General features: G+C 45.7%; 1 long non-coding RNA gene across 2 annotated transcripts in view; it reads right to left on the reverse strand.

The window, feature by feature from the left end:
* Positions 1-3,311: 3,311 nt before the first annotated feature.
* The window catches only part of LOC307175409, a 355,370-nt gene continuing 340,513 nt past the window's right edge, over positions 3,312-18,168 (reverse strand). For both annotated transcript variants that reach the window (XR_013824330.1, XR_013824331.1), the window contains exon 4: positions 3,312-3,428. This is a non-coding gene — a long non-coding RNA (uncharacterized lncRNA). The remainder of the gene's footprint in view (positions 3,429-18,168) is intronic.

The following is an 18,168-nucleotide window of genomic DNA, read 5'->3' on the forward strand; positions in this document are numbered from 1 at the left end:
CTTGATGTTCTACAAGACCCAGGCAAGAACCACGTGAGGAGGGGCGCGGAGCCAGAACGATCCTTCAGGATCATCCCATCAGAGCACACGTTTCTGGCCCTGCTCAACGGGGGGAGGGGAGGGGGGCTCCTTCGGGCATCTTTACATCCCAGAATCGCACACGCAGTAGGCCGGTAACTTAGACGTGAACAGAACTGACAGCTGTATCTTTGGGGAGAGTGATGAATAGAGTGAATTTTGAGCATGTTGTTCTATTATATTCAATACCCGTTTAGGAGCCCCTACTACGTCCCAGGTATTTGTCCTAGGCACTGACAATTCCTCAGTAAATAGTGACCCTGCCCAACGAGAGCTCATATTCTGGCGGATCTGAAGTTTATGGCAGCCAGTGGAATGCAGCCAGGTCACACAGTTAACCAGTGGCAGACCTGAGACAAGAACGGGTTTGCCAGCTCCCATGAAAGCAGTGCTTCTCAAGCTTTCCCATTAAAGAGACCCCCATGGGGTATCTGGAGGCAGACCCCAAAGCAGCCAAATGCATTTCTTTGACTTTCCAATGCTTTACTTTAAAAATTCATACAAATGGTGATGTCTATGCCGTTTCATATCCACATTTGTTTTACTATAAAGTAATGGTGTAGGTTATTTAGTATACACATGTGTATATATAGATAGATAGATAGATAGATAGATAGATATTTTTTTTTTTAAGTTTCCACCTTGTTGATCCTGCATCTCTGTATTTCCCTTGGCACACAAACGTACACTCCTGGGGATCCACAGGGAGAGAAGTACATTTCCAGCTCACGTGGACTCTTCTAAATGTCTACAGGCCTTATGACCTGGCTCCTCTTTGCTTTTGTTTTTAAAATGAATTGCATCATAAGCAAAGTTTAAAACACATGACACACTGGGGAAAAAAGTTTTGCAAATTATATTGCCTTGATCTCCCAAATATATACCCTACATATCAATGAAGAAAAAAGACCACCAGCTCAATACCATCTATAACCATTTACATAGAAAGATATACAAATGGCTGTTAAACATAGAAGACTATGCTTAGCCTAATTCATAAGTGAAAGTTGCAGAAATGGTTGTGTTTACCCACTCCCGCTGTTGGGATGCAGAATGGCTCAGGCCCTGTGGAGGGCAATTTGGAAATATTATAGAGCAAGCACATTCATGAACAAGATTTTTGTATTAGGTCAACCACTTCCTTCTGAGTGCCAGTTATATTTTTAGCACTGGCTAGAGACTTTATGAGAATAATGAGGTGTACACACAGAGCCTGACCCCGAGGAGCTTGTGACCCTGCTTAGAGGCACTGGAGATAGGACATAGTAAAAATAACAATATTTTAACTCTTGTTTATCAAGAACTTCCACATGTAATAGGTCATCGAGCATCACAGAAATCCTGCAAGGTAAGTATTTTTCTATTTTTCAGTACAGAAAACTGAAGTAGAGCATAATTTTCCCAAGGCCACAATAAGGTAATCCCGGAGCTAAACAATCCCAGAGCTAAAGTAACCCCCGAGCTAGAGGAAGATTCTGAGATCCCCATGTTCTTTCCACTGGGCCAAGTAGCCGGCCCAAAGGACGACATGGCCACCAGCAGTACCCAGTGTGCGGAGTGTCCTGAGAAATGGTAGCGAAGGTGAACCCGCGTAGGGGCATGTTAAGAGATGGCATTTGCGTTGCTCTAACCTGAATCTGAGGTTTCTCTCTATTACTTGCTTATTACGGGTATGACCCTAGATGAGTTGCAAAACCTCTCTGAGGCCTAGAACTTTCCTCCATAACGTGCAGGTGATAATAAGATTTTTGTGGGGATTAACTGAGAACATGTCTTTAAGGTACTTCACCTATTGCCTGCCACGCCGTTTGCACTCAATAAATAGGGTAATGGAGGAGGAGCTAGTGGTGGTGATTAGAGGCTTCATGACCGGGGCAGACCTGGATGGAATTCAAGTTTGTGGCACACACGTGAGCTTGTGCATCGGGAACGAGAGGCTCTTCTCTGAGTTCAGTCCCTGATGTTACTTAAACACAACCCAAGAATGAACCATTCTGTCACCCTCAGCAATGTTTTAGGAAGGTCATGGCAGTTGGTCCATGAGATCAAGGAATCACAGTGTTTCCAAGCTGGGAGGACCAAGGTTCTCAGTGCTAGTCTGGTCAGACCCCTGCTTGTCACAGATGGAGAACGTGAGACTTCGCCCCGAGCGGCATCGTCTCCCCCAGCCAGCCCTTGGCCCCCTTCCTCCAGCTCATCCCAGGACCCACGGGCTGCAGACGGCCTTGGCCTTGATGCTGGAGGAACAGCTCCACATTTGGGAAGCTGATTCTCCTTTACCCTCAGGTACCCCAGAGCCCAGCAATTGAGCTACTTAGAGGGGAGGTCACATTATTGTTAGGAGAAAGGGGGAAATATCTTTCTTTATGACTTCCCATGGAGGGTTAAGCGCTAACGCGGATTCGAGAGGTTTCTGGTGGAGTCCCCAGAATTGCACTATATCCCTGAACCTCTGCCTCGAAGTGACCTTTTAACATCCAGAATGATCCCTGAAAGCTCTTTTCTCCTCCCTGTCTCGGCTGCCAAATTGACTCCCCAAGTCTGCCCTCCGCGTAAAAACACAATGAAACCTTATACAATCAGGAATGTATTCAAGGCTCGTAATAAGTAATTGCCCTATGACCAGCGCTTTGGATCCCCCGGCACACCCTCAGTGGGCCTTTCTCTTTAACAGAACAAGTAAAAGGAACAGATGCAGGGCCTTCCGTGCCAACACCGCAGCGGCCTCGTGCGGGCCTGACAAGGGTCCCTGGGGAAGCATCATTCCCGCGCTAACAAACACACATGGTGAACAGCGGCACAGCATCCGCCCCAGAACGCTGCTCTGGGGACACCAACGCACCTTTGGCAAGTGGCAACACTTCCTTCCTGTGTGTTCCTGACCTGTCCTCCTCCTTTGCTGATGGGGGAGCAGGTCCACAGAAAAAGCAACACGGTCCGAGTGGAATTCCAATATTCCATCACCAACTTCTCTTTCCACTTACACCCCCTTTGATATCTTTTATCTCTGTCCCATTTCTGCCCCCCCACCCCGTCTGCCTGCTTCTTCCTCTCTCTCACCATCGTTAGACTGTAAGCTCTTCCCAGGTGAGGTCCACACCTGATTATACTCGGGACCCTGGCATAACACCTGGACACACTAGGAACCCAGTAAACGTCGGTCAGATCAATACATGAAACGAAAAGCACGGTGTTGTTGAAAAATAGGAAACGGAAGTCCACCTTACCAGATGCTGGGATATTCTTTTCGCGATCAATTTCGCTGCGTTTTGCAGATTTCGAGGTCTTTGCTTCTATTCCTCAAGTGGTCGGTGACAATGTCCGCCAGCCTGGCTCTTCCACGTGGAGTCCTGTGAGACAGAGTGCAAGGCATTTCTGAATCTGCCGTTAACAGCACGTAATGATTGTGGGAGGACACATGTTGGCTCTGCCCACCCAGTGCACAGCCCCCTTCTGCTCAGAGCGCCTCTGTTTTCCTCTCTGAGGCTGGCCCCCTGCCCCTCACATGCAGGTCTGGAAGCACCTGACCTCTGGCCAGCGTGGGCCCAGCCCCAGGGCAGCCAATCAGACTCTCTCTCCCAGGCATCTACATCCCCTTGCTAGTGATGAAAGGGCAGGAACTGGTGAGCCTTCAGTGGCACTTGGAGGAGACTGGCCTAAAGTCCCTTCTGGCTCCACACTGGAGCGGCCTCATCCCTACTCTTTGCAAGATCTGGTACATCACCATTTCCCTCTATTCTGTCTACTAACCCCTCCCCTTCCAGTAAGTCCCCTTTTATATTTAGGTTGGCTGGGGCGGTTTCTGTTGCTTGGAACCCCAGCACTCTAATCGGGTTTTCTCAACCTCGACACGATGGACATTTGGGACTGGGTACTTCTTTGCTGTAGGCATCTTGTTGGGAGCCAATGTGGCAGAGATCCAGTGAATGGTGGGTCACCTCGGTCTCCTAACGCAGCCTACTCTACCCTGGGTTTCTCAGCCTCAGCACTACTGATATTTCAGGCTGGATCGCTCTCTGTTATGGGCACTGTCCTGGGCACTGTAGGGTGTTTATCAGTATCCCTGGCCTCTAGCCACCAGATGCCAATGGCAGCCCCCTGGTTGTGACACATGTCTCCAAATACAGCAATATTGTCCCTGGGAGGTAAAACCACTGCTGTAAACTGATTTAGTGGTTGAGAACCAGTTTGATGAGGCATTGAATCAGAACTCAGAGGGTCTGGGATTTATCTGGCCCTGAGCCCCTTGCGCTGTCCTCCTCCCAGGTCCACAGCCCAGCACCAGCACAAGCTTGAAGAAATCCAAAGAGCTGCACAAAAGATGACGTTGGAAGATACGTTACCACCTCACAGTGGGTCTTTACTTGTCAAAGAAGTTAAAACCTGCTCCTTGGCCAGCTGGCTGAATTTGATGATAACTAAAGAAAGTGAACAAATATCCTGACCAGTGGAGTCTGAAGTATCGACATTTCACTTATCATATTGGGTGGCATTCTACAGACAACAGAGAAATTGTTCTTGCAGGGACAGACCTGTCTTTCTTCCATCAAGTGCTCTTTTTGCTATAATGACTAGCATGGCCGGGGTGGGAGGCAAAACAAGGTGAAATTATAAACCTTGGAGATATGGAGGCTCAGAAGCTGCCCTTTCAAACAAAACCAAGCTCCGACCCTTTCTCACACTTCAAATTGAAACCTCTTTGAGCTTTGATAAAACGTCAACTGACATTTTGTTCCTCCCTTCTCAGGCAAGGTCTGCTCACCTCCATGCTTTCTGAGACCACTAGAGCACAGGTCTGCCAAGGACAGCCTGGCCGGTCCAGATCCAAACAGGTAACACTTAGTATGCTGATCGTTGAGCTCCGTGCTTTACCAGCACTGGACGGACAGCTCAGGCTAATGTGGGGGACAAGATTTAGGGTAAACTGGGAGTCCGGAGACTGGAGAAGGCTTCCAGCTCCACCACTCACATGAAGCTTGGGAACCCTTTTTTCCTGCCTTGGTATCCATTTCCCCACTTACGAACTGGAGCTGGAATAGATCGGTGAGTCACAAGCTTATTGCGGTTTCTCTTTGTTAATCTGAACCCACCCCCAAGAACAGACCCTTGGCCACACTCCCATAGACACATCATTTCATAAAATGTATGAAGGTTCCCGGAGTCCTCCACAGCCATGAAGTCCAGGCTGAGGCCATCAGACCAGATGGTCCTTAAGGAGCCAGCCCTTTCCTGACCCTGCTTTGCAGTAGCCCAAGCCTATGGTTAGTTTCATGCTAAGACAGACATGAATTCTAAACACATCTGGCTTGGAATCCCAGCTCCTTCTCTCATCAGCTGTGAGATACTGAGCAAGTTTTCTAAACTTTCTGAGTCTGTTTTCTTTGTTTACAAAACAGTGAGATAATATCCCCCAGTAGTTAGTTCTAAGCATTAACTACGTATTATATGACACCTAGAAAATGCTCGATTCATTTTTGCTTTCCAATCCTCTCCCTCTTCCTCCCTTGGCCCCTTATTGGTATTAAGTTCCTCTTAAAACAGGAGCAGAAAAGCAGTTCATCAGATTATTTTGGTATCTGGGCAGGTCTGGGGGAAGGCATGATTATGTATCAATTGTTTACAGAGAAAAGAACTCCACAGTGGTCCCCCCAGAGATGAGTTGAGATCGTAGGAAGCAACTCTTTATAGGCTGTGCGGCCTTAGTTAATTGGCTTCACCTCTCTGAGCCTCCCATCTGTAAACAAGGATGAGGATAACACCTCCTTGATTACCATCCACTCCACTCAGAGAATCTCTCCTGGATGCCAGGCACCGTACTGAGCACTTCACATAGAGCCCATCATGAACGTCAGGTCTATTGGAAAATGACGTGAAATAAAGTACTTGGAAGGGCTTTATAAACAGTGAAACATGAGGCAGACACTTCATTTTCACCATGATCAGGGAGTCTCAAAAGCTTGTTTTCTATTGTGAAAATAGGAGTGGCTTTTCCAACCAGAAGTTCAAGCACATAGAGCAGAAAGTGACAAGTGACATGGAGTTAGGGCCGTCTCAAAAACAAAAGGTGAGCGCCAGTTGTAAGCTTCTTTCCTGGAACCTTGGTGAGAAATACAAGGAGGACAGAAGGCAATGGGATTTCTTTTCCTGTGTGTTTCACATAACATACGTCTCTCCTCACTGAAGCTCCAATTCACCCATTTCTCATTTAGCACTTGATGTATTGGCTGCTGCAGCAAATGCCAGGTGAAATGGTAAATCTAGTAATAAAATATCTAAATGATTTATAAATATGGTTTAGAGAGGCTTGGGTAGGTAAGGTGGCACACCGCTAGTCTAACGAAATCCCTGTGCTTCAGAAACCCTCCCCTAGACACCTACATCCAACGCACAGAGCTTTTTGTCTCTATTGAGCGGAGCTAACAACTCCAACGTGTGCAAATACAGATTTAACAGGCAAACGTGCAGCCAAGCCCAGGACTGTAAGTGTTTGAAAAGGCAGATCTGTTTGATGAGCAAATAATGCGTCATCAATAAAGACTTGTTGAGATGAAATGAACGAGAGCAGCTGTTGCTGAACATCTAGTCTGGGGTAGAGAGGATGCAAACTGAAGGAGGAAAAGACAGTGTGGGTGGGGGTGGGAATGGGATGGGGGAGGCCTAAGCAGCATGTTTTAGAAAGATCACGCTGGTGTTCTTGACCAATGTGGGCCGCGTGGACTGAGTGGGGTAGGCTGTACTAGAAGAAGGCCCTACCTGGAGGCACCCGGTGTCTTATTACCAAGGAAAGAAAGATGATCAGGAAATGCCAAGAGAGCAAGGCCAGGCTTTGCAGAAATTAACATCTTAATTCATTTAATATGATATCTCTTATATGTGGAATCTTATAAAATGATACAATTGAACTTACTTACAAAACAGAAATAGACTCACAGACATAGAAAGCAAATTTATGGTTACCAAAGGGGAAAGGGGAGGGGAGGAGTAAATGAGGAGTTTGGGGTTAGCAGGTACACACTACTATATATAAAACAGATAAACAATAAGGACCTACTGTATAGCACAGGGAACTATACTCAATATCTTGTAATACTCTATAATAGAAAAGAATCAAAAAAGAATATATATATGTATATATAACTGAATCACTTTGCTGTACAGCTGAAACTAAGACACATTGTAAATCAACTATGCTTCAAAAAAAAAATTTTTTTAAATAAAGTCTGGGAAAGAGCTGAAAAAAAATCTTAATTCACAACAGCCAAAAGGTGGAAGCAAGCTAGGTGTCTGTGGATGGATGAATGGATAAACAAATAAAAGGCGGTATAGCCACACACTGGACTATTATTCAGCCCTAAAAACGAAGGAAATTCTGACTCACGCTACAACATGAGTGACCCTTGAAAACAGCGCTAAGTGAAATAAGTCAGTTACAAAAGGTCATTTATTATATGATTCTACTTATATGAGGTACTTAGAATCATCAAATTCAGAGAGACAGAAAGTAGAATGGTGGTTACCAGGGCCTGGGGGTGGAAGAAATAAGGAGTTATTGTTCAATGGAGACAGAGTTTCAGCTTAGGAAAACGAAAAATTTCTGTGGATGGATGGTGGTGATGGTTGCACAACACTGGGAATATACTTATGCCACTAAACTGTACAATTTAAATGGTTAAAACGGTAAATTTTATGTTATGAACGTTCTCCCACAATAAAAAAATTAACATCTTTTAGTATTTGTCCCGTTCGGACTTGGATTTCAGTTGCCAGCATTTCAAGCTCCACCAATAGATGATGAATAATTTGATGTCAAGAACTGGATCTGACTTATCTATGAATCCCCCACTGCATCTAATACAGTGGTTCTCAAAATGTAGTCTGTGGGCCACTGGGGGTCTCCGGGACCCTTTCAGGATGTCCACAAAGTCAAATGCTTTTCATAATGTTACTAAGCCATGATTTGCTGTTTGCTATGATGGTGTTACAGTTTGCACTGATGCTACAAAAGTAATGGTGGGTAAAATTTCTGGTGCCTTCACGAACCAAGGCAGCGGCACCAAACTGGACCAGTAGTCATGTTATTCTGATGCACTCACAATTAAAAAAGAAATTGTGCTTATGAATGTCCTTGATGAAACAGTACAAATTATTAATATAATTAAAGCTCAACCCTTGAACATACATATTTTTAACACTTCGTGTGACCAAATGGGAAGTCTTTAAAAAGCACATCTGTTACATACTGAAGTACAGTGCCCACGTCAAGGAAAAGCACTTGTGTGTCAAGTATGTATGTGTGTCAAGCAGAAATAGCCGCTTTTTCTTCATGGAACATCATTCTTACTTGAAAGTACTACTGACAGACAAACAAAGGTTATTCAGATGGGGGTATCTGGCAGACATTTCCTCAAAAATGAATGAAGCAAGCCTGTCACTTCAAGGAAAACAACTGACCATGTGGTCGCCAAATCTAAAATCCAAGCTGCTGAATGAAACTTAGGAATTTGGACAACGCATCTCCACCACTGTGAGCTCAAGCGTTTCCAAATACTTAACGGCTTACCAATACATCATACTCCAAAATCACATGTAGGTAAAAGATCTATTGAAAGCCCAAGACAGATCAATGAATTTTAACGTAGCCAGGTACCAAAAGTTCACTAATATGGTTTCAGATTCCACATCACAACTAAACTTTAAGAAACTTCCACTTGTTGAGTTTTGGTGTAGGATCAAAGAAGACTACCCACAATTATCTGAAAAGGCTCTTCTCTTTTCCAACTACAACCCTGACTGAGGCACGATTTTCTCCCCGTACTTCAACCAAAGCAACATATCACAACAGACTGACGCAGAAGCAGATACAAGGATACTTTGTCTTATTGCATTTGGCAGATACTGCATTTTTTATAAATTGAAGGTTTGCGGCAACCCTGCATTGTCAAATGATGGTTAGCATTTTTGGGCAATAAAGTATTTTTTAATTAAGGTACACAAATTGGTTTTTTAGACATAGTGCTATTGCACACTTAATAGACTACAGTATAATGTAAATATTAACCTTTATATGCACTGGGAAACCAAAAAATATGTGTTACTCGCTCTATTGCAAAATTTGCTTTATTGCAGTGGTCTGGAACCAAACCCACAATATCTCCAAGGTAAGCCAGTATAAGAATCCAGCTGTCTTCTATTAAGCCAAATATCAAAGAGATTTACAAAGGCATCAATGCCATTCTTTTTAAAAAAAAAAAAATTATTTATTTATTTTTGGCTGCGTTGGGTCTTCGTTGCTGCGCATGAGCTTTCTCTAGTTGCGGTGAGCGGGCTCTACTCTTCATTGCGGTGCACGGGCTTCTCATTGTGGTGGCTTCTCTTTGTTGCAGAGCACAGACTCTAGGTGCGTGGGCTGCAGTAGTTGTGGCTCGTGGGCTCTAGAGTGCGGGCTCAGTAGTTGTGGCGCACGGGCTTAGTTGCTCCGTGGCGTGTGGGATCTTCCCGGACCAGGGCTCGAACCTGCATCCCCTGCATTGGCAGGTGGATTCTTAACCACTGTGCCGCCAGGGAAGCCCATCAATGCCATTCTTCTCACTAATTTTTTTTTATGTTTTGGAAAATAGTTGCTTTTAAGAAAAAATATTTATGTTAACATGCGATAGTTTTTTTTTTATTGCTATTGTTAAATGTATTCTTAGATAAGTATTATTAACACTTCTCAGTATCATTTTCCATATCAATAGATATAACCTACATAAGCAAAAGCTCTTTGGGTTCCTTGGTAATTTTTAGGAATGAAAATGGATTCTGAGATCCAAAAGTTTGAGATCCTCTGGTCTAACACAAAGTCTTTAATAAACGTCTTAGTAAGAAAATAAATGAATGAATGTACAAATGAATGAATGAATGAGGATGCTGCTGGCAAGAAAATACGGTTATGAGCAGTGTAAAGGAAAGAGGTGGGTTGATGACCCTTCCAAAGGGTCAACCAAGGTAGGAGAGTTAGTTGTTCTTGATTGGAGCATTTCACAGGTGGAAAAAATTTTCAAACCATTCTAGGAACCCACATAGAATGGCCAACTTTTTATTTGGTCAAGTAAAAACATTTGGAAAAATACCTACAGTTTACCATCACCATTATTTTGTAAAAGTCAAGGCATTTCAACAGGAAAAAAAAAAAGGAAGGATATAATCTTGGTATAAAGGGCAGTCTCTATATTGAATAAATTGAGCTTTTTTGGAAGCTCACCTTCTGGTCCTTGATTCTCCTGCTTTGCTCTGGACCAGTGGACACCTTTCCCTGCACCAGACTTTGTAAGCATCAACCTAGAGCAGGGGTTGGTACAATTTTTTTATAAAGGGCCAGAGAGGAAAGATTTTAGGTTTTGCAGGCCATTACATTCTCTGCTACTGCTGCTCAACTCTACTGTTACAGCATGAAAGCAGCCACAGACAGCACAGAAATGAATAAGCACGGCTGTGTGCCAATGCAATTTTATTTACAGAACCCATGGTGGCCACATTTGGCTCACTGGCTGTTGCTTGCTGACCCTGATCTAGAGAGCTGGATAGCGATGTGTGGGAGACTAGGGCGAGGCCATTCCTGCCTGGTCACCACGGACTTTAGAATTGTCAAGATGACCAACATTACCATTTCCCTGACCAGCAGACCAGGAAAATCTGCTCAAAAAGCTGGCTGTCCTGCAGGGATACACTGAGCCTGCCCTTTCCGGCATCTGAGCAGTAGGGGGGTTGACAACGTCATCAAACCTCCCCTGGAAGAGCAGTATTGGAAGCACAGTGACACAGCCCACCACACTGGCATCCGGGGACAGTAGCCAAGTAAAGAAATGGAAGAAAGGCAGGTGAGATGGCCTGTCCACAGTGACACAGGAAGGGAGGTCAGTGACAGACTGGCACTTGAACCAGAGCTCTCTACCGCAGGTCACCATAGTTCTAGCAAGGGGCACTTTCATCTTGCTCCACAGTGTGGGAAACAAACAATCTTAGCTTGATGTAGAGGTGTGTTTAAATGCCCTAATCTCCAGAAAACCCCAAATCCTTTCTTTCAGAATAAAGGGACGCAGTTTTAGAAAGGAATCTCCGTTGCCCACCTTCTCCCTTCCAAGATGTCAAGATTTGCCAGGCAGCCCTCTGCCAGCCATGGGCACATCCTCCCCCCTCCCAGCTGCCGATCTGCCCATCAGATTAGGGGTGTGCGCATATGGTGGCAAAGGCAGGCAGAATGAGCTCCATCGTTTCTGACATGTGAGCACCAGAGCTGTGAGCATATGGCCTGGAAGGCTCTCCAGGAATTTCACGGGACATTTCATGCAAGTTGAGACTGAGGCATTCAGGAACCTGGATCCAGAGAGAAAAAGAGAAACTGCAGAAAATATTTTCCTCTGAAATATTTACAACAAATGTGACAGAGAAGAGTTAATTTCTGTAATGTACAAAGCTCATTTGAATCATTTAAGAAAAAGGTGAAAACCCAAAAAGAAAATCGGGAAATGACACGAACCAATAATTCATAAAATAACCACCAGTGGCCACTAAACTAAAAATGAAATTTATCTTTACTGGTAATAAACAAATGCAAATTGCAATGTGACACATTTTTACTTATGTTTTAAAAGGATAATACTTAATGCTGGTGTGAGTGCAGTGAGAAGGACAGTCTTTGCATATTGCTGGTGGGCATGTAACCGGGTCGGGGACACACCAGCTGGAAATCAATCTGGTAACACAGGCAGAGAATTATAAACACATTCATAATCTTTAACTCAGCAATCCCACTTCTATGAATACGCAAAATAAACTAACGTCATCACTTCCCTCTGATGGAATATCTACCTCTATTAGCAGAATCCATACTACTACTAACTTTTTCTGATAGTTTCACAAGTCATTCATTTTGAACTACAAATTAAAACTTGAATGCCTCCTTTTTTCCCTCCAAAAATGTTGCTGTAAACTCATATACTCATAGCTGCTTCCTGTGCAGGTATAGGCTTGGGAGATTTCCCTGAATAGAACTCGGCATTTATTCTTGGTTGAGTCAGCCCATCACTCAAGCATTGGGATCCACACCTGTCATACAAAACAGCCTCAGCTTCTCCCAGCTAAATGCCATCTGCAAATGACAGCCAGCGCTCTACTCCCACATTGCAGTCCACACTCCCAGGAGGTGGTGTGGCAGGACATGGCTGAGGATGGTGCCTGGTGGCAGGCCACTAGACACCTCCTTCCGTGTGTTTCTGATCCATTACCAGCAGTTGGAGTTGTTCAACCCGTTACAAATCTGCTTTGTTTAACTGGGATTTGGACACAGTCCTCTGTCTTATCCACCCAGTAATCATGAAAGGTAATGTCAAATGTCTTACAGAAGTCTAGGAGGACAATTGCAAAGGGGACGAGGGGACAGTGCTTCCCTGGGAGAGATCTCCCCAGCTCTGCCTGACTCTGCTACACCAGCTTGTCTGCGTCCCCACCTGCCCAGAAGCCGCGCTTCCTCTCTTTCCAGCTCTCACCTCCTGGCCTCCCCTCTGGGCCTGGCCCACAGCTCCCTTTGGCATCACCATAAGTAGCTCACCCTGGCCAGATGAGCAGAAGCGTGTCTGGAATGGGTGTTCAGGCTCAGGGATGAGAGACCTCGTTTTATGATTTACTACCCATGCGACGTGTCACTTCACCTTTCTGATCCTGAAGTTCCTCACCTGTAAAATAGACATAATACACCCTGTGCGCCCCACCCCCAAGGGTGCTTGTAGAGCTCAGTGAGGCAGTGGACGGCGATGTGCCTTGGAAACCAAACCTGCACAGGAAGACGCTAATTTGTCAGGGTACCGCTAGTACTACTAATCAATTGCATTCATCCTATTTGGTGCAGGGAAAGGGCAAAGCTTCTCTAGAATGCTCTAGGACATGTGAGGGGATCCGACCAGTGGTACAGCAGCCGGAGACTTCCTGGGAATTTCCTAAACAAAAGGGCTCAGACGCCTGAGCAATGACTGGGCCATGGTTCTGGAATCCTCGAATGTGGGCCCCTTGAGACCCAGCCTAGCCCCCAGTCCCTGTAGATGTCTCAGAAGCCTGAGCCCTAAGGGAGGAGGGGACGTGTCAGAGGTCACACTGCCAGTAAGTGCCTACAATACTCATTTGAAGGACCTGGAAGGAAGTTCTGGAAGATTAAATTAGAAGCCACTAAAATGTTGATTTAAAATGTGTGTGTGTGTGTGTGTGTGTGTGTGTGTGTGTGTGTGTGTGTGTGTGTGTGTGTATATATATATATATATATATATATATATATATATATATAAAATCCAAGGGAACAAAGCCACCCTTGCAGCCTCCACTGGCCACTCATCACTGTTTACCTGGTGGCCTGTCTCAGGAGATGCCATCCTGAAGGTGGTGGAGAAGGGGAGGTCTGTGCGGTGCGTTTCCAGTGAACCCAGCAATCTTGAATTGGCCCGGGAGACCTCCAAGCCCCCGTCCTATTTCCAGATGAGGAAGCTTCGGGCCGTCCTATTTCCCCCTTTTTCTCTCACACCACAAGGCAGGGACCTTGGACTGTTGTTTTGACTGTTGTGTTTTCTGAACGAATGAACTAGTCCTAAGGGTGAGCTGACTTTCCCAAGAGCGCCGGTTCCAGGGGCAAGGGCTGGGATGAACTGCTCCCCGCTCCCTCCTGTCTCCTGCACTCACTTTGTAGAATCACAGGGTACAAACAGACCCAAGGAGAGCACATCCTCCCCCAAGAGCCTTTGAACCCTTGTGTTGCCACAGGTACTTTTCTTGGCCGCCACACCCAACATATTCAGCCGCTCATCATTCAACGATGAGGACTGCTTATTTTATACAAAGCAGCGAGTTAAGGACTATCACATCTCTGACCTCCAAATCCCTTCTCACCTCCGATTCTGAGGTGGAAATCCCACTGGACTTGGCAACCTGCCCTTGGCAACCAGGTACAACACGGGACTCCCAGCAGGCACGTTGTTCTGTCTCTTGTCAAGCTCCGATTTTCCAGGGAGGATATTTTGACATGAAATTCCCCCTGGCCTAAGATGCCAAACCACACACAGGGACGAGGGTGCAGCTGTGTCACGGCTATTGGAGTTTTAGAGGGGAGGAGGTGGGATCCGACAGACCTGTCACGGGTTCAGCCTGGGAACACAGCATCCCCCAGGACTTGGGAGTGTCAACATAGGTGCACTGAATTCCTCACAGTAACACAGCTCACGCCACAGAGGCACCTCCTCCCGTAGCCTGGCTGGGAAGCCAGGTTTAGCTACCAGCATCCCTCAAAGGGAAAGAAGTTCCGCAAGCCTTCTTGTCTTAGAAAGGAGGAAACTGATGTCCAGTGATATTAAACAGCACATGCTGGGTCACAGCTGGAGCAATGACAGTGACAAGAACTTAGACCTCTGGGGCATTTGGGCCACTGCTATATCCAGTGCCACCAGGACACACACGTTTCAGAGTTCATCTGCTCTATGGTTTCACCCCAAGTTATGTGAGTCACTTCTCTCACGTGTGTGGTTGAGAAATCTTGTTCTTCAGTATAGAAAGGATTGAGTCCAAATGGAGACATCCTTAGGATGGAATATTATGTAGCCAGTAAACCTTATATCTTCAGAGCATACTTCAAGGCATGTGGCAATATTCATAATGCAATGTTCAATGAAAGTTGCAGGAGATCGATTATTTATGCACAAAGAACCCCAGTATTCTAGCTTTATACTACAGTATTTCCTCTACCATGGTAGCGATTTTAAGATGCACCACTGACTTAAAAATATTTCAAAAAAGGAAACATTAACTATAAGAAGCACATTGATTTCAGAAACATTAGAGATGAAAAATGCGCATCCAAGAAGAAAGGAAATGTGACATAAATTTAACACACAAATGTCGTGTGTGTGTGTGCACGCACACACACGCGTATTAGACCAAGAAGTGAATTAAACATTAATACTGGTTATCTCTGAGGGGAGACTTTCATTTTTATTTTATCTATTCTTTTCAGTATTTTTCAATTTTGTCTCTAATGTGGAGATACTAATTTTATAATCCTAAAAAATAAACTCTGCATGTAGAACATTAAAAGCAAATGTAAGAAGAACGCATGTTACTTTTTGACTCACACAAGGACTGCAATTTCCATTCCCCAGTCTCGACACATTTTTAGCCCTTCTTTGTTTTGCTATGTTTCTCCCCTCTGGTTTCTAAGCACAGTTTAACATTCCATCTTCCATGAACCATTAGAAGGCTGCCGTCATGCTCTACCCATTCAGCTGCATTTTAATGGGATGCCCTCGGTCTTCAGGGAACAACTCTCAGGAAAGTCAGGTACAATTTCTTGGTGCAGGTGCCACAGGCACGTCTAAGATCCCACCCTGCACTGCAAGAAAAGATCTTTGTAAAAAGTGCCTCCTGGGAAAAAATTGTTTAGACTCTAGTGCTAAGAGAATCTTTGCTTTCCTTTGAGATAATGGTATGCTTCGGTTTTTTACTCTAAAAATCATGAATATTATCTTAACTGTATATTATTTCCCTTTTTCCCTACCTGCTAAGAAACTCAACTATGATAACTCTGTTGGTCCCTAGGGTGGGGCTTTGCATGCTTTTTTTTCCCCTTTGGTTCTGATTCTTCAAATAAAATATTTGATTGTACTGTTGGTGTTCTTTTGTAAGAAGTCGTAAATCATTGGTGGCAGCAGCACAGAGTAAATAAATACGTGCACTCAGTGAAATCTTTTTCTGAGTTCACCTTTGACTTCTCCCTCCCCTGTACCCACTGTATCCAATCTATCAACAATCTTGTCAGTGATGCTTCTAAAATATGTCCCACATCTGTCCGCTTCCCCCACCTCCACTGTCACCTTCCTGGCCCAAGGCACTGGTCAGGGACAACAACCTCCTGGCCTTTCTGCATCTTCTCTCATCCCTCCTCTGTTCCATTTACTCCCTCAAAGTGTACCTTTGCCCACTGAATAAAAGCTGCCCTCTCCCACTCATCCTCCATCTCGTCACCCTATTTTACTTCCCTTACAGCACTTAGGATGCTGGAAATAACCTTCGTGTATTCACTTGTTTGTTTTTATCTCTCCCCTTCCCCATCCCCAAAGTGAAAGGCCCGTCTTGTTCCCTGCTGCATCGTCAGTGCCTGGGACTGCCTGGCACATTATAAGTCCTCAAAATATGTTGGAAAAATGAAATCCTGGCTCATCTCCAACACGCTCCTAACTGCTGGTGCTTTGCACAGGGCCCTAACTCCCCATGCCGGTGTTTGCATTTTCAAACAATGAACATATGCCGTCCTGCAAGCCCCTTCGGCTCTCAGCATGGGGCTCACCTAACCTGTGCGCCAGCGGTGAGGGGGTGGGCAGCTGCCGAGATCCCATCCACCTCCTGGGAGGTGGGAAGGAAGGGCTGGGCGGGAAGAAGACTGCAGGGGTGATGAGAACCTGCCCAGGACAATCGTCAGCAAGATCAGGGTCACTACTGAAAGGTCCAGAGCGTCGTGCACAAGTTGTCCCAAGGGTTATTCTCTGTCCGTCCCTTTGGATTACTTCATTTGCCAGACATTCAAATACCACATTAAAATTCTTTGCCCTGAAGGAGCAAAGCTTCCCAAAAAGCCCTCACACACTCTAAGAGACTTGTTCCTGGAGATGAATTTTCTCCTAGGCAATAAGAAACCACGTTCTTTTCTCTGGCTGTGTCCTCCCTATGAATTAGACACATGGGTCCAACCGAGGCCAGAGCTCATGCCTCCACATTCTCTTTTTTCCAAGAAGTCTTGCTGGCTCCCCAGGCTGCAGGAACCCCTCTCTGCTCTTCACGTCTTGGCCCCAGGATGGTCTCACTGGCCCCAGAAAGACAGTTATTGGCATGCAGGGTAGAAGCCCCTGCCCCTTTCAGAAGAGACTCTACCCAGTTATTCTAGGCACTGGTGACAATCCCTAATGCCTCTTTCCATCACCTTCTAGTCTGGTCACCAATGTAAATCAAGGCCAAGGAATAGCCCCTGGGAACCTATGGTTTTTAAGCTCAATAAGCAAATCACTCTGGTTTCTCCAGATGGGTAACTTCCTTGAGAGTTTGCTGGGGCAGGGATAGGTCTGGGGGGGTGCAGGCCCTGGGAAAATGCGCCATCTTCTGTGCTCCAGGAATATCATCACTCAGAGCAAAGCCAGAGCAGCTGGAAGGGGAAGAAAGTGCTAGATGGTAGTCCGGTGAGGGTACAAAGGAGGTGGGGTGGGAGAGGGGCACCTCCTCATCCTGGTGGGATTGAGGCTTGGAGAATTTGAGTCTCAGAGACTTTGGTTTATGTATCCCAGTCCCACTGGGACCGCCCCCTCCTCTGCCCTCAGGCCCCAGACACTGCCCAGAGCTCCTGGGAATCTGGGAAGGGGACCCCAATCCAGGCTGATTTGGGGGGACTTCTAAAAAATTCTAGGAGACTACTCATAAACACCCTTTTTTCCATGTTACAGCTAAGGAAGCTGAGGCAGAGAAGGTTATGCAGCAGCATGTAAAACCAGCCCACCCTCTGGCCTCCATCTGCCACACTCCGAGGCTACGCTGAACCTGGGTGTAAGATTCCCATCCCCTGCCCGCTTCCTGCAGCGCCCAGGTGAAACCTATGTCATACACATGTATGAAACAGTCAAGCCTCTCCCGAGGAGCCTCGTGTCACTTCTAAATCAGCTTATTCTAATGCAATCTTCATCTGCCATGGTTCTCTGGACCAGTGTCAACAAGGGAACCTCTTGGCAGGTGAGAGAGACTGAAACACAGAACGTTTGTTTGTAGCAGCCTCCACAGCCAGCAGTTTCCAATATGGCGAAGTCCACGCAAACCATGAAATATGACTGGCCCTTGGAAATGACCCCTGATGCACTCTGAGGTCCATGCAGATGGGTGCTAGCCACACTGCAAGCATAAAGTTGTCAGGAGCCCCCGAAAACTCTAACAGGCACCCAGGTGAAGTCAGGAAGGTCCGAGAACCAAGGGAAGGCCGGGAGGAATCCTGGCAGGAAGGCAAGTCGCGGCCAGCCATCGTGTTCTTAAGTGGACTTTTAA

The sequence above is a fragment of the Stenella coeruleoalba genome (assembly GCF_951394435.1).
Source record: "Stenella coeruleoalba genome assembly, chromosome: 16".
Lineage (NCBI taxonomy): Eukaryota > Metazoa > Chordata > Mammalia > Artiodactyla > Delphinidae > Stenella > Stenella coeruleoalba.